We start from the raw sequence: 12,133 nt of genomic DNA on the forward strand, positions 1-12,133 counted from the left end.
GTGTTAGGGAGTGTTCTAATTTCATTCTTTTACATGTAGCTGTTCAGTTTTCCCAGCACCACTTATTGAAAAGGCTGTCTTTTCTCCATTGTATATTCTTGCCTCCTTTGTCAAAAATAAGGTGACCATATGTGCGTGGGTTTATCTCTGGGCTTTCTATCCTATTCCATTGATCTATATTTCTGTTTTTGTGCCAGTACCATACTGTTTGGTTTTTTTTTAACATCTTTATTGGAGTATAATTGCTTACAATGGTGTGTTAGTTTCTGCTTTATAACAAAGTGAATCAGTTATACATATACACATGTTCCCATATCTCTTCCCTCTTGCGTCTCCCTGCCTCCCACCCTCCCTATCCCACCCCTCTACGTGGTCACAAAGCACCAAGCTGATTTCTCTGTGCTATGCGGCTGCTTCCCACTAGCTATCTATTTTACGTTTGGTAGTGTATATATGTCCATGCCACTCTCTCACTTTGTCACAGCTTACCCTTACCCCTCCCCACATCCTCAAGTCCATTTTCTAGTAGATCTGTGTCTTTATTCCCATCTTACCCCGAGGTTCTTCATGACCTTTTTTTTTTTCTTTCTTAGATTCCATATATATCTGTTAGCATACGGTATTTGTTTTTCTCTTTCTGACTTACTTCACTCTGTATGACAGACTCTAGGTCCATCCACCTCACTACAAATAACTCAATTTCGTTTCTTTTTATGGCTGAGTAATATTCCATTGTATATAAGTGCCACATCTTCTTTATCCATTAATCCGATGATGGACACTTAGGTTGCTTCCATCTCCTGGCTATTGTAAATAGAGCTGCAATGAACATTTTGGTACATGACTCTTTTTGAATTATGGTTTTCTCAGGGTATATGCCCAGTAGTGGGATTGCTGGGTTGTATGGTAGTTCTATTTGTAGTTTTTTAAGGAACCTCCATACTGTTCTCCATAGTGGCTGTATCAATTTACATTCCCACCAGCAGTGCAAAGTGTTCCCTTTTCTCCACACCCTCTCCAGCATTTATTGTTTCTAGATTTTTTCATGATGGCCATTCTGACCGGTGTGAGATGATATCTCATTGTAGTTTTGATTTGCATTTCTCTAATGATTAATGATGTTGAGCATTCTTTCATGTGTTCTTGGCAATCTGTATATCTTCTTTGGAGAAATGTCTATTTAGGTCTTCTGCCCATTTTTGGATTGGGTTGTTTAATATTGAGCTGCATGAGCTGCTTGTAAAGTTTGGAGATTAATCCTTTGTCAGTTGCTTCATTTGCAAATATTTTCTCCCATTCTGAGGGTTGTCTTTTCGTCTTGTTTATGGTTTCCTTTGCTGTGCAAAAGCTTTGAAGTTTCATTAGGTCCCATTTGTTTATTTTGTTTTTATTTCCATTTCTCTAGGAGGTGGGTCAGAAAGGATCTTGCTGTGATTTATGTCATAGAGTGTTCTGCCTATGTTTAGCTCTAAGAGTTTGATAGTTTCTGGCCTTACATTTAGGTCTTTAATCCATTTTGAGCTTATTTTTGTGTATGGTGTTAGGGGGTGTTCTAATCTCATACTTTTACATGTACCTGTCCAGTTTTCCCAGCACCACTTCTTGAAGAGGCTGTTTTTTCCCCACTGTATATTCTTGCCTTCTTTATCAAAGATAAGGTGACCATATGTGTGTGGGTTTATCTCTGGGCTTTCTATCCTGTTCCATTGATCTATATTTCTGTCTTTGTGCCAGTACCATACTGTCTTGATTACTCTAGCTTTGTAGTATAGTCTGAAGTCAGGGAGCCTGATTCCTCCAGTTCCGTTTGTCTTTCTCAAGATTGCTTTGGCTATTCGGGGTCTTTTATGTTTCCATACAAATTGTGAAATTTTTTGTTCTAGTTCTGTGAAAAATGCCAGTGGTAGTTTGATAGGCATTGCACTGAATCTGTAGATTGCTTTGGGTAGTAGAGTCATTTTCACAATGTTGATTCTTCCAATCCAAGAACATGATATATCTCTCCATATGTTTGTATCATCTTTAATTTTTTTCATCAGTGTCTTATAGTTTTCTGCATACAGGTCTTTTGTCTCCTTAGGTAGGTTTATTCCTAGGCATTTTATTCTTTTTGTTGCAGTGGTAAATGGGAGTGTTTCCTTAATTTCTCTTTCAGATTTTTCATCATTAGTGTATAGGAATGCAAGAGATTTCTGTGCATTAATTTTGTATCCTGCTACTTTACCAAATTCATTGATTAGCTCTAGTAGTTTTCTGGTAAAGTCTTTAGGTTTCTCTATGTATAGTATCATGTCATCTGCAAACAGTGACAGCTTTACTTCTTCTTTTCCAATTTGGATTCCTTTTATTTTCTTTTTCTTCTCTGATTGCTGTGGCTAAGGGTTCCAAAAGTATGTTGAATAATAGTGGTGAGAGTGGGCAACCTTGTATTGTTCCTGATCTTAGTGGAAATGGTTTCAGTTTTTCACCATTGAGAACGATGTTGGCTGTGGGTTTGTCATATATGGCCTTTATTATGTTGAAGTAAGTTACCTCTTTGCCTACTTTCTGTGGGGGGCGGTTATCATAAATGGGCGTTGAATTTTGTCGAAAGCTTTTTCTGCATCTATTGAGATGACCATATGGCTTTTATCCTTCAATCTGTTAATATGGTGTATCACATTGATTGATTGGCATATATTGAAGAATCCTTGCATTCCTGGGATAAACCCCACTTGATCATGGTGTATGATCCTTTTAATGTGCTGTTGGATTCTGTTTGCTAGTATTTTGTTGAGGATTTTTGCATCTATGTTCATCAGTGATACTGGCCTGTAGTTTTCTGTCTTTGTGACATCTTTGTCTGGTTTTGGTATCAGGGTGATGGTGGCCTCGTAGAATGAGTTTGGGAGTGTTCCTCCCTCTGCTATATTTTGGAAGAGTTTGAGAAGGATAGGTGTTAGCTCTTCTCTAAATGTTTGATAGAATTCACCTGTGAAGCCATCTGGTCCTGGGCTTTTGTTTGTTGGAAGATTTTTAATCACAGTCTCAGTTTCAGTGCTTGTGATTGGTCTGTTTATATTTTCTATTTCTTCCTGGTTCACCCTCAGAAAGCTGTGCTTTTCTAAGAAATTGTCCATTTCTTCCAGGTTGTCCATTTTATTGGCATATAGTTGCTTGTAGTAATCTCTCAATATCCTTTGTATTTCTGCAGTGTCTGTTGTTACTTCTCCTTTTTCATTTCTAATTCTATTGATTCAAGCCTTCACCCTTTTTTTCTTGATGAGTCTGGGTAATGGTTTATCAATTTTGTTTATCTTCTCAAAGAACCAGCTTTTAGTTTTATTGATCTTTGCTATTGTTTCCTTCATTTCTTTTTCATTTATTTCTGTTCTGATCTTTATGATTTCTTCCCTGCTGCTAACTTTGGGGTTTTTTGTTCTTTCTCTAATTGATTTAGATGTAAGGTTAGGTTGTTTATTTGAGTTGTTTCTTGTTTCTTGAGGTAGGATTGTATAGCTATAAACTTCCCTCTTAGAACTGCTTTTGCTGTGTCCCATAGGTTTTGGGTTTTCCTGTTTTCACTGTCATTTATTTCTAGGTATTTTTCGATTTCCTCTTTGATTTCTTCAGTGATCTCTTGGTTATTAAGTAGTGTATTGTTTAGCCTCCATGTGTTTGTATTTTTTACAGATTTTTTCCTGTAATTGGTATCTAGTCTCATAGCATTGTGGTCAGAAAAGATACTTGATACGATTTCAATTTTCTTAAATTTACCAAGGCTTGATTTGTGACCCAAGATATGATCTATCCTGGAGAATGTTCCATGAGCACTTGAGAAGAAAGCGTATTCTGTTGTTTTTGGATGGAATGTCCTATAAATATCAATTAAGTCCATCTTGTTTAATGTATCATTTAAAGCTTGTGTTTCCTTATTTATTTTCATTTTGGGTGATCTGTCCATTGGTGAAAGTAGGGTGTTAAAGTCCCCTATACTATGGTTGTGTTACTGTCGATTTCCCCTCTTATGGCTGTTAGTATTTGCCTTATGTATTGAGGTGCTCCTATGTTGGGTGCATAAATATTTACAATTGTTATATCTTCTTCTTGGATTGATCCCTTGAGCATTATGTAGTGTCCTTCTTTGTGTCTTGTAATAGTCTTTGTTTTAAAGTCTATTTTGTCTGATATGAAGATTGCTACTCCAGCTTTCTTCAGATTTCCATTTGCATGGAATATCTTTTTCCATCTCCTTACTTTCAGTCTGTATGTGTCCCTAGGTCTGAAGTGGGTCTATTGTGGACAGCATATATATGAGTCTTGTTTTTGTATCCATTCAGCCAGTCTGTGTCTTTTGGTTGAAGCATTTAACCTATTTCCATTTAAGGTGGTTATCAATATGTATGTTCCTATTACCATTTTCTTAATTGTTTTGGGTTTGTTGTTGTAGGTCTTTTCCTTCTCTTGTGTTTCCTGCCTAGAGAAGTTCCTTTAGCATTTGTTGTAAAGCTGGTTTGGTGGTGCTGAATTCTCTTAGCTTTTGCTTGTCTGTAAAGGTTTTAATTTCTCCATCGAATCTGAATGAGATCCTAGCTGGGTAGAGTAATCTTGGTTGTAGGTTTTTCCCTTTCATCGCTTTAAATATGTCCTGCCACTCCCTTCTGGCTTGCAGAGTTTCTGCTGAAAGATCAACTGTTAACCATATGGGGATTCCCTTGTATGTTATTTTTTGTTTTTCCCTTGCAGCTTTTAATATGTTTTCTTTGTATTTAATTTTTGATAGTTTGATTAATATGTGTCTTGGAGTGTTTCTCCTTGGATTTATCCGGTATGGGACTCTCTGTGCTTCCTGGACTTGACTATTTCCTTTCCCATATTAGGGAAGTTTTCAACTATAATCTCTTCAAATATTTTCTCAGTCCCTTTATTTTTCTCTTCTTCTTCTGGAACCCCTATAATTCGAGAGTTGGTGTGTTTAATGTTGTCCCAGAGGTCTCTGAGACTGTCCTCAATTCTTTTCATTCTTTTTTCTTTTTTCTGCTCTGCAGTAGTTATTTCCACTATTTTATCTTCCAGGTCACATATCCGTTCTTCTGCCTCAGTTATTCTACTATTGATTATTTCTAGAGAATTTTTAATTTCATTTATTGTGTTGTTCATCACTGTTTGCTCTTTATTTCTTCTAGGTCCTTGTTAAACACTTCTTGTATTTTCTCCATTCTATTTCCAAGATTTTGGATCATCTTTACTATCATTACTGTGAATTCTTTTTCAGGTAGACTGCCTATTTTCTCTTTATTTGTTTGGTCTGGTACATTTTTAACTTGCTCCTTCATCTGCTGTGTGTTTCTATGTCTTCTCATTTTCCTTAACTTACTGTGTTTGGGGTCTCCTTTTTGTAGGCTACAGGTTTATAGTTCCTGTTGTTTTTGGTGTCTGCCCCCAGTGGCTAAGTTTGGTTCAGTGGGTTGTGTAGGCTTCCTGGTGGAGGGGGACTGGTGCCTGTATTCTGGAGGATGAGGCTGGATCTTGTCTTTCTGGTGGGCAGTACCATGTCCGGTGGTGTGGTTTGGGGTGTCTGTGACGTTATTATGATTTTAGGCAGCCTCGCTGCTAATGGGTGGCATTGTGTTCCTGTCTTGCTAGTTGTTTGGCATAGGGTGTCCAGCACTGTAGCTTGCTGGTCGTTAAGTGGAGCTGGGTCTTAGCGTTGAGATGGAGATCTATGGGAGAGCTTTCGCTATTTGATATCACGTGGAGCCGGGAGGTCTCTGGTGGACCAATGTCCTGAACTCAGCTCTCCCACCTCAGAGGCACTGGCCTGACACCCGGCTGGAGCACCAAGACCCTGTCAGCCACATGGCTCCTGTGGGTTGTCAGTGAGCCAGGAGACCGCGGTCATCTGAGCGCATCCAAACTAGAAACCAGACTTTTTTCTTCCTTTGTGCTTAGTCTAGTTTCACTTGGTCGTAGGGTACCACATGTGGAGGTTCTGCACCGGGCACTTAAGACGAGAGTTTCTAGTGCAAAACGACTGCGCCAGTGCCTCAGCTTAGACGCTGCGATGACTCTGTGAAGGAACATCCCTCCTTTCATACCCATGATACTAGACAAGATTTCCAGGATTCTGAAGTCTCAATAGGAAAAAGGTAGTAACTAAGACTCTCCAGAGAAAATGGAAACTCATACTTTTAAATAGGCTGTAAGAACTCTATAATTATTGATGTGCAGAGTGATAGATTAAGTTAATAAACAAAAAGCAGGTTACAAAGTAGCATACCTTATTATAGGGTGGGGTGGGGGGTAGTGAGAAGGCAGGGCAGAGAAAAAGAGTGAAAAATGTATATCAAAATGTTAATAGTGGTTAATTCTGGGTAGCAGGATTACAGGAGATTTTCATCTTTTTATTCCTTTTTGTATTTTTTTATGATCAGCATATATTATTTTGTTTAAAAAAAAACCCCAAGGCGATAAGGCTGTTTTCATTTTGTAACCTTGCAGTACCACTTAACCAGTTAACTAGCTTCACACTTCCTGGGGAGATAAAAAAGAGCGGAATGGAGAGTGGAAAAATTGAATTCTTTACCAAAAAAATCCTAAAGTGTTATAATAAACCATGGACTTTATATAATGGGTCAAATTAGGTCCCCCGTATACCTAGTGAACCAGGCAGCAACTGGTGCATAGCAGGCGCTGGATCAAGGTGAACTCCCTTCCTTCCTATTACACGTTTATTTCCATTTCCGAGCCTCAGTAGAGTGCTGGGGTGGGGGGAGCGGGAGTGGGGCTGCTGGGGGTAGGGTTCTTCCAGATCTACATACTTACCCCTTCTCCAAGTTAAAAAAAAACTTACTTCTTGCTCCAATTTTTCTTCCTTTTCTAATTCATCAGTTTTTTTAGTTCTCCTTCCTGGAACCTTCTTCCAGCCATTTTAGATTCTTTGAAGAAAAAAAAAAAAGTATTCTTATGAGTATTTTGAAAACGGTGGCTGTCTCTCCAGAGCTGAAACAAACACACAGCCACTATTTCAGTTATCCCTTGCAGCATATCAAACCACCCCAAAACTTAGGGACATCCCTGCAGACAGAAGTGGGGGTAAGGGGCTACTGGGTGGAGAGGAGGCAGGAAATGCTGCCTGGGTTACTCTTCCATTTATTGTTCATGATTCTGTGGGTCAGAAATTCAAGTAGAGCTTATCTCTTCTCCAGGCTGTGTCAGCTAGGCCTGCTTGACTGGGGCTGGAGGACATCCAGTCGCCCTGTCAGGCATCTGGAGTCTTGTTCCTGGCTGGTGGTTGGTATACCTTGGTCTCCACGTGGCCATTCTCTCTTCAAATGTTCTCTCTTTATTCAGTAAGTTAGCCTAGCCTAAGCTCCTCTGCCTAGTGGCTGATTTCCAAGAGGGTAAAAATAGGAAATTCAAACCCTTCTTAAAACCTAGGCATGAAGTCCCATAGTACCATCCAGGTCCCTACTGGTCAAAGCCAGCCCAGAATCAAGGGTTGGGGGAATTAAACTTCACCTCTTGATGCAGGAATGGCAAAGTCACATTGGAAAAGATTATGCAGAATGGGAGGGGTTTTGTGACCATCTTTAGAAACAATCTACTCAACATATCAATATTTAAAAAAAAATTTTTAAAGAGCTTAATAACTATGGTAACTAGTATAATGAAAATAATGAATGATATTCACCAATCAGAGGGGATAATTATTTTTTCTAATTTGTTTGACCCTTTCAATTTCTGAATCATCCCCTGTTTGCCTTTCATCTCCACTTTGTGTCACATTAGGCCAAGAAATCCTAAGTGCTGCATGTATGAAAGAAGTCCTCACTGTGTCACTCTTTGCCAGTATTTCACCATGTGGCTGTTTCCTCTTAGTCTCCGTCCTGTGCTTGTAGTTCACCAGAAGACCACCCTCAGTTCTCTTACCTCTCATTCCTTACTCTTCCTAGAGGATTTCATTCACCCCCTGGTTTCCAATGCCACCTACACCCTGATGACAACAAATTTTAATCTCCAGCCCAGATCCTTCTCTTCTGGGCTCCAGACCTGAAATTCCAGCTGCCTCCTGGACATCTCTATTTGGATGTCCCACAGGTAACCTCATGTTTATATGTCCTAAATCAAGTTTGGCATTTTCTTCCTCTCCACCCTAACTTACTACCTCCCTACAGTCCCTTCCTTGGGCAATAGTGTCCTGTTTTTGTCCTGTTTCATCCAGTGAATCAAGCCAAAAACTCAGCAGTCCTCCTCCACACCTCCCTCTTCCTCACGCCCACATCCAATCAATTACCAAATCTTCCTGGTTCTTGGTGTCTCTGTTCCAGCTTTTCCATGCCTGCCACCATTTCCATAGTTTAAGCTACCATCATCTTTGTTGCTTACATTGCTACGAAACCTTCTCACTGGTGTTAGACCCTAGCCTCTGTGGTCCATTATCAAACTGGGCCAGAATGAATTTTCTATACTATCATTGCTAAAACCTGTCAGTAGGTCCCCCCTGTCCCCAAGATAAAAGTCCCACATCTACATTTCTTAGCAGGGCACACAAAGGCCCTTTATGTTTGGGGCTGCTTCCCTTAATATACTAAGTGCCTCATCCTAACTCTCAAATTTGTGATCCAGACAATTCAGAGCATCCTGAATCCCCACCACTCTCTCTACTCTTCACCTCCACCTCTCCTCTCCTCCAGCTTAGAAGTCAACCAGAGGAACCTTCCCTTACCCCTTCCTTCCTCGCCTACCTAGGACACTGTGCATACTCTTTTCTTAGCATTTACCACACCACAGTAATGGCTGGCTCACTTATTTACTTCTTCCACTGTACTGGAAGCTCCTGAAACACAAGAGCTGTGTCTTTTCTTATGGTGGTTCCTTAGTGTTCAGCTAGTGCCTGGCATATGGTGGGGCAATGAATGAATGAATGAATGGTGATAATATCCACTGGCTGTAAGGAGCAAAGAGAAGATGGCTGGTGGGTACAATGTGTTTTAATATCCATATAACTGAACTGAGGAATCTTTACATGTCACCCCCCGGCCCCCCCTTCCCCTTCCTTCACTGTTCTGATTGAAGGAGAAACCAGCACCATTAGCAGGAGGGGGTCAGCACTTAATTGAAGTAATGCTTACTATTGCCTACGACTTTTTTTACTCATGTTTAAGATGACAGTTTTCCGTGCCTGGTCCTGTAATGATGTAAGCTAAGGGAAAGACTTAGAAGGATCCATACTTCTGCCTAGGCACTTGTTCACATTCTGTCTATAACCTCAGTGAATCTTCACAGACAACCTACAATTTTATTTCCTCCATTAAAGAGTCTTGACTGCCTAAAATGTCTGCACTGGACCACAAAGATGATTATGACATGGCTACCATCTTGAAGGAGCTTTTATTTATACATATAGTCTACTTGTCTTTGTCTTGCCGTCCAAGCCTTCTGAGAGCAGGGACCTGGCCTGTCTTATTCATTGCTGTTGTCCCAGTGCCTACAACACATAGTAGGTGCTCAACAAATGTTTGTTGAATGGAGTGGATAAACGAGCAACACAATGTTTATTGAATGAGGATGTAGCCATAGGCAAGGGTATATCTGGGTGGGAGATGAGGTTTATCTCCTAGGTAACAGGAGCAAAGGATCATTTCTTAAGTAGGGATTGGATCATGACTTTCAAAAAACCCACTCTGGTTTCAGTGTGGAGAGTTTGCCACTGGGGTGCCAGCTGGGCTGGGGTGGGGGGTTGGGTGGAGAGAGTGTAAATTGTTTAACCCAAGCAAGAATTGATGACAGACTGACCTAGAGTGACAGTTGAGGGGTACAAATGGAAAGTGAGGGAAGAGAGACATTTCTGAGGCAAAACTGCTCAGACCTGGGGACCAACTGGATCCAGCGCTTTGGGGGAGATGGTGAAGGCTGGATGGGAGACGAGAAGCCCATACGGGAAGAAGTAAAAACAAGGACTTTAGTTTTGGTTACTTTGAGTCTGAGATGCCTGGGTAACATCTTTCTCTGAATCTCTAGGAATTGTGCCACCACCACACTGTTCCTCCTACCCCTTTTCTCTTTTCTTTCCTGTTTTGAATCACTCCCACAAGCCATAAATGCTCCCTGCTTCTTGGCGTGCTGGGGCACCATGCCAGCAGGGCCCACATTCAGTTCAGACCTGGAGGGCCGACTGTGGCCTCTGAGGATGGCAGCTCCCTGACAGGAAGGAAGGCTGGCTTGCCGGCTGGGCACAGACAGGAGCTTGCTTTGCTGCAGCAGGTGCCCAGGGCCAGCTGCTCCAGTACCCTCAGGCTCACATCAACAGGATGGGACAGCCCAGGCGGAAGGAAGCCTGCAGGGAGGGACACCGATGCAGACAGAAGCCGGGGCAGGGGATGGAGGGGAGACAGGAAGAGCTGCCTGAGCTGTTGAGCTGGCGCCCCACCAGCAGATTCAGGAGCGGCAGTGACAGGGGGCCAATGAGTCCTCTTTCCCTCTGTCGATGGGCATCTCTGGCCCTGGTTGATTGTATTGTTATTACTACTACTGTTGTTGGCCAGCCTGGGCCTATTTCTAAAATAGTTAATTGCCTTTTTTTCCTTTCTTTCTCTTTTTTTCCTTTGTTTCTTTCTTCTTTTTTTTTTTTTTTTTGGCTGTGCCGCACAGCTTTTGGGGTCTTAGTTCCCCAAGGAGGGATTGAACCCTGGCCATGGCAGTGAAAGCGCCCAGTACTAACCACTGGACCTTCAGGGAATTCCCTAGCTAATTCCTTGTCTATACTCATTTTGTGATTATTGGGAAAGAAAGGACACTTCCATTAGCCTTTCAGTTACACAGAGCGGTGAGAAAGCTCGAGGGAGGGGCAGTGGTTTCTGCCCCGTGTTCAGCCTGTCCACAGGAGATAAAATCTCCAGTTTGCTTTAAGCCGCGTTATCACCACCCTCCTCTCCAACAACAGCAGCTGCGAACGGGCACCAAATGGCCAAAAAGGGGCCAGTAGGGAGCCATAACAGACCCATAGGCTCGCAATCCGGAGGCCGCAGACCGCTTCTGAGCGGGGTCGGAGGTCGGGGTTGCAGCGGGGGGGGGGGGGGCTGGTGCTTTCGCGGGCCCGGGGGCGGGGCGTTTCGTGTCGGGCGTGGTGGGCATTCCCACTGCTACCCACTCGCAGGCTGGCCCCGGCTGGCGCCTGGTGACCCCGGGAGACCCCGCCCCGCCCCATCCCCACCAGCAGTTTCCTGGCAGGGCGTTTCCGGAGGCCCTGGCCCGGGGTGGGGGCGTGGGGAGGGGTAGGGTCTGCCTTTGAGACAGCTTGTAGAGTGCACTTTAAACTTCACACCGAGCTCAAAACTCGATTCTGCAGCCGAGCTTCGGCTCCCGGGAAAGATAAAAACTCTGGTCTACGGCCCCCCATCATCCCATTGGTCTAGTTCTCGGGGCTTCCTGCCGTCCCCACACCATTCTCTCCACAGCCTGGGAGGAAGGATGGGCGGGGCAGACGGGGGCGGGCAGTACTGCCGGCAGTGCAGCTGAGGAGGGCGAGCCAGCTCCCGCGGCCCGGGCGTGGGCGGGGGGCGCAGGAGCAGGTGTCCGCTCAATGACAGGATACCCTTCCCTCTCCGCCCCTCCCTCGTGCTACCCACGGCTCAGCGAGGCAAAACCCAGCATATGCTCCAGAAATGCAGCTCAGTCGGTCTCCGGGCTCTGCTTTCTCGCCAGACGCGCAAGAGATCGGCGCTTCCAAATGCAAATCTCTTGGCTCCGGACCCTTGGCTTGCAGCCGCCGCCTCCCCCGCTTGGCTACCCCGCGTCCTGCCTATCCCGCAGCGGCCCGAGATGGGACCTTGCGCCGAGGGGACTGGGCGGAGCGGGCATCCCACCCCACCTCCCACGTGGGGCCGGCGCTCCGCAGTGCCTGGGCGCGCCGCCGCTGCCGCGCCTCCGGTCTAGGTCCTCCGCGCCGCCCCCCCAGGCCAGGGAAGGGGACCGCAGGCGGGGGTGGGTGAGGGGTAGGGGCGGTGTCACTGAGTCAGGTGGTGGCGGGAGTTCCCTCGGGCTGGGCCGAGGGAACACGCTGCCGGAGATTGTGTACACGCTCCACTGACACAAGCTTCACGCTGCCGGGCAGCCGCTGATCACGCGTGGCCCCGCGAGCCCATTGGCCGGC

The sequence above is a fragment of the Delphinapterus leucas genome, chromosome 17 (genome assembly GCF_059928025.1).
Source record: "Delphinapterus leucas isolate spDelLeu-1000000601 "Yukka" chromosome 17, BTC_Dleu_Yukka2, whole genome shotgun sequence".
NCBI lineage: Eukaryota > Metazoa > Chordata > Mammalia > Artiodactyla > Monodontidae > Delphinapterus > Delphinapterus leucas.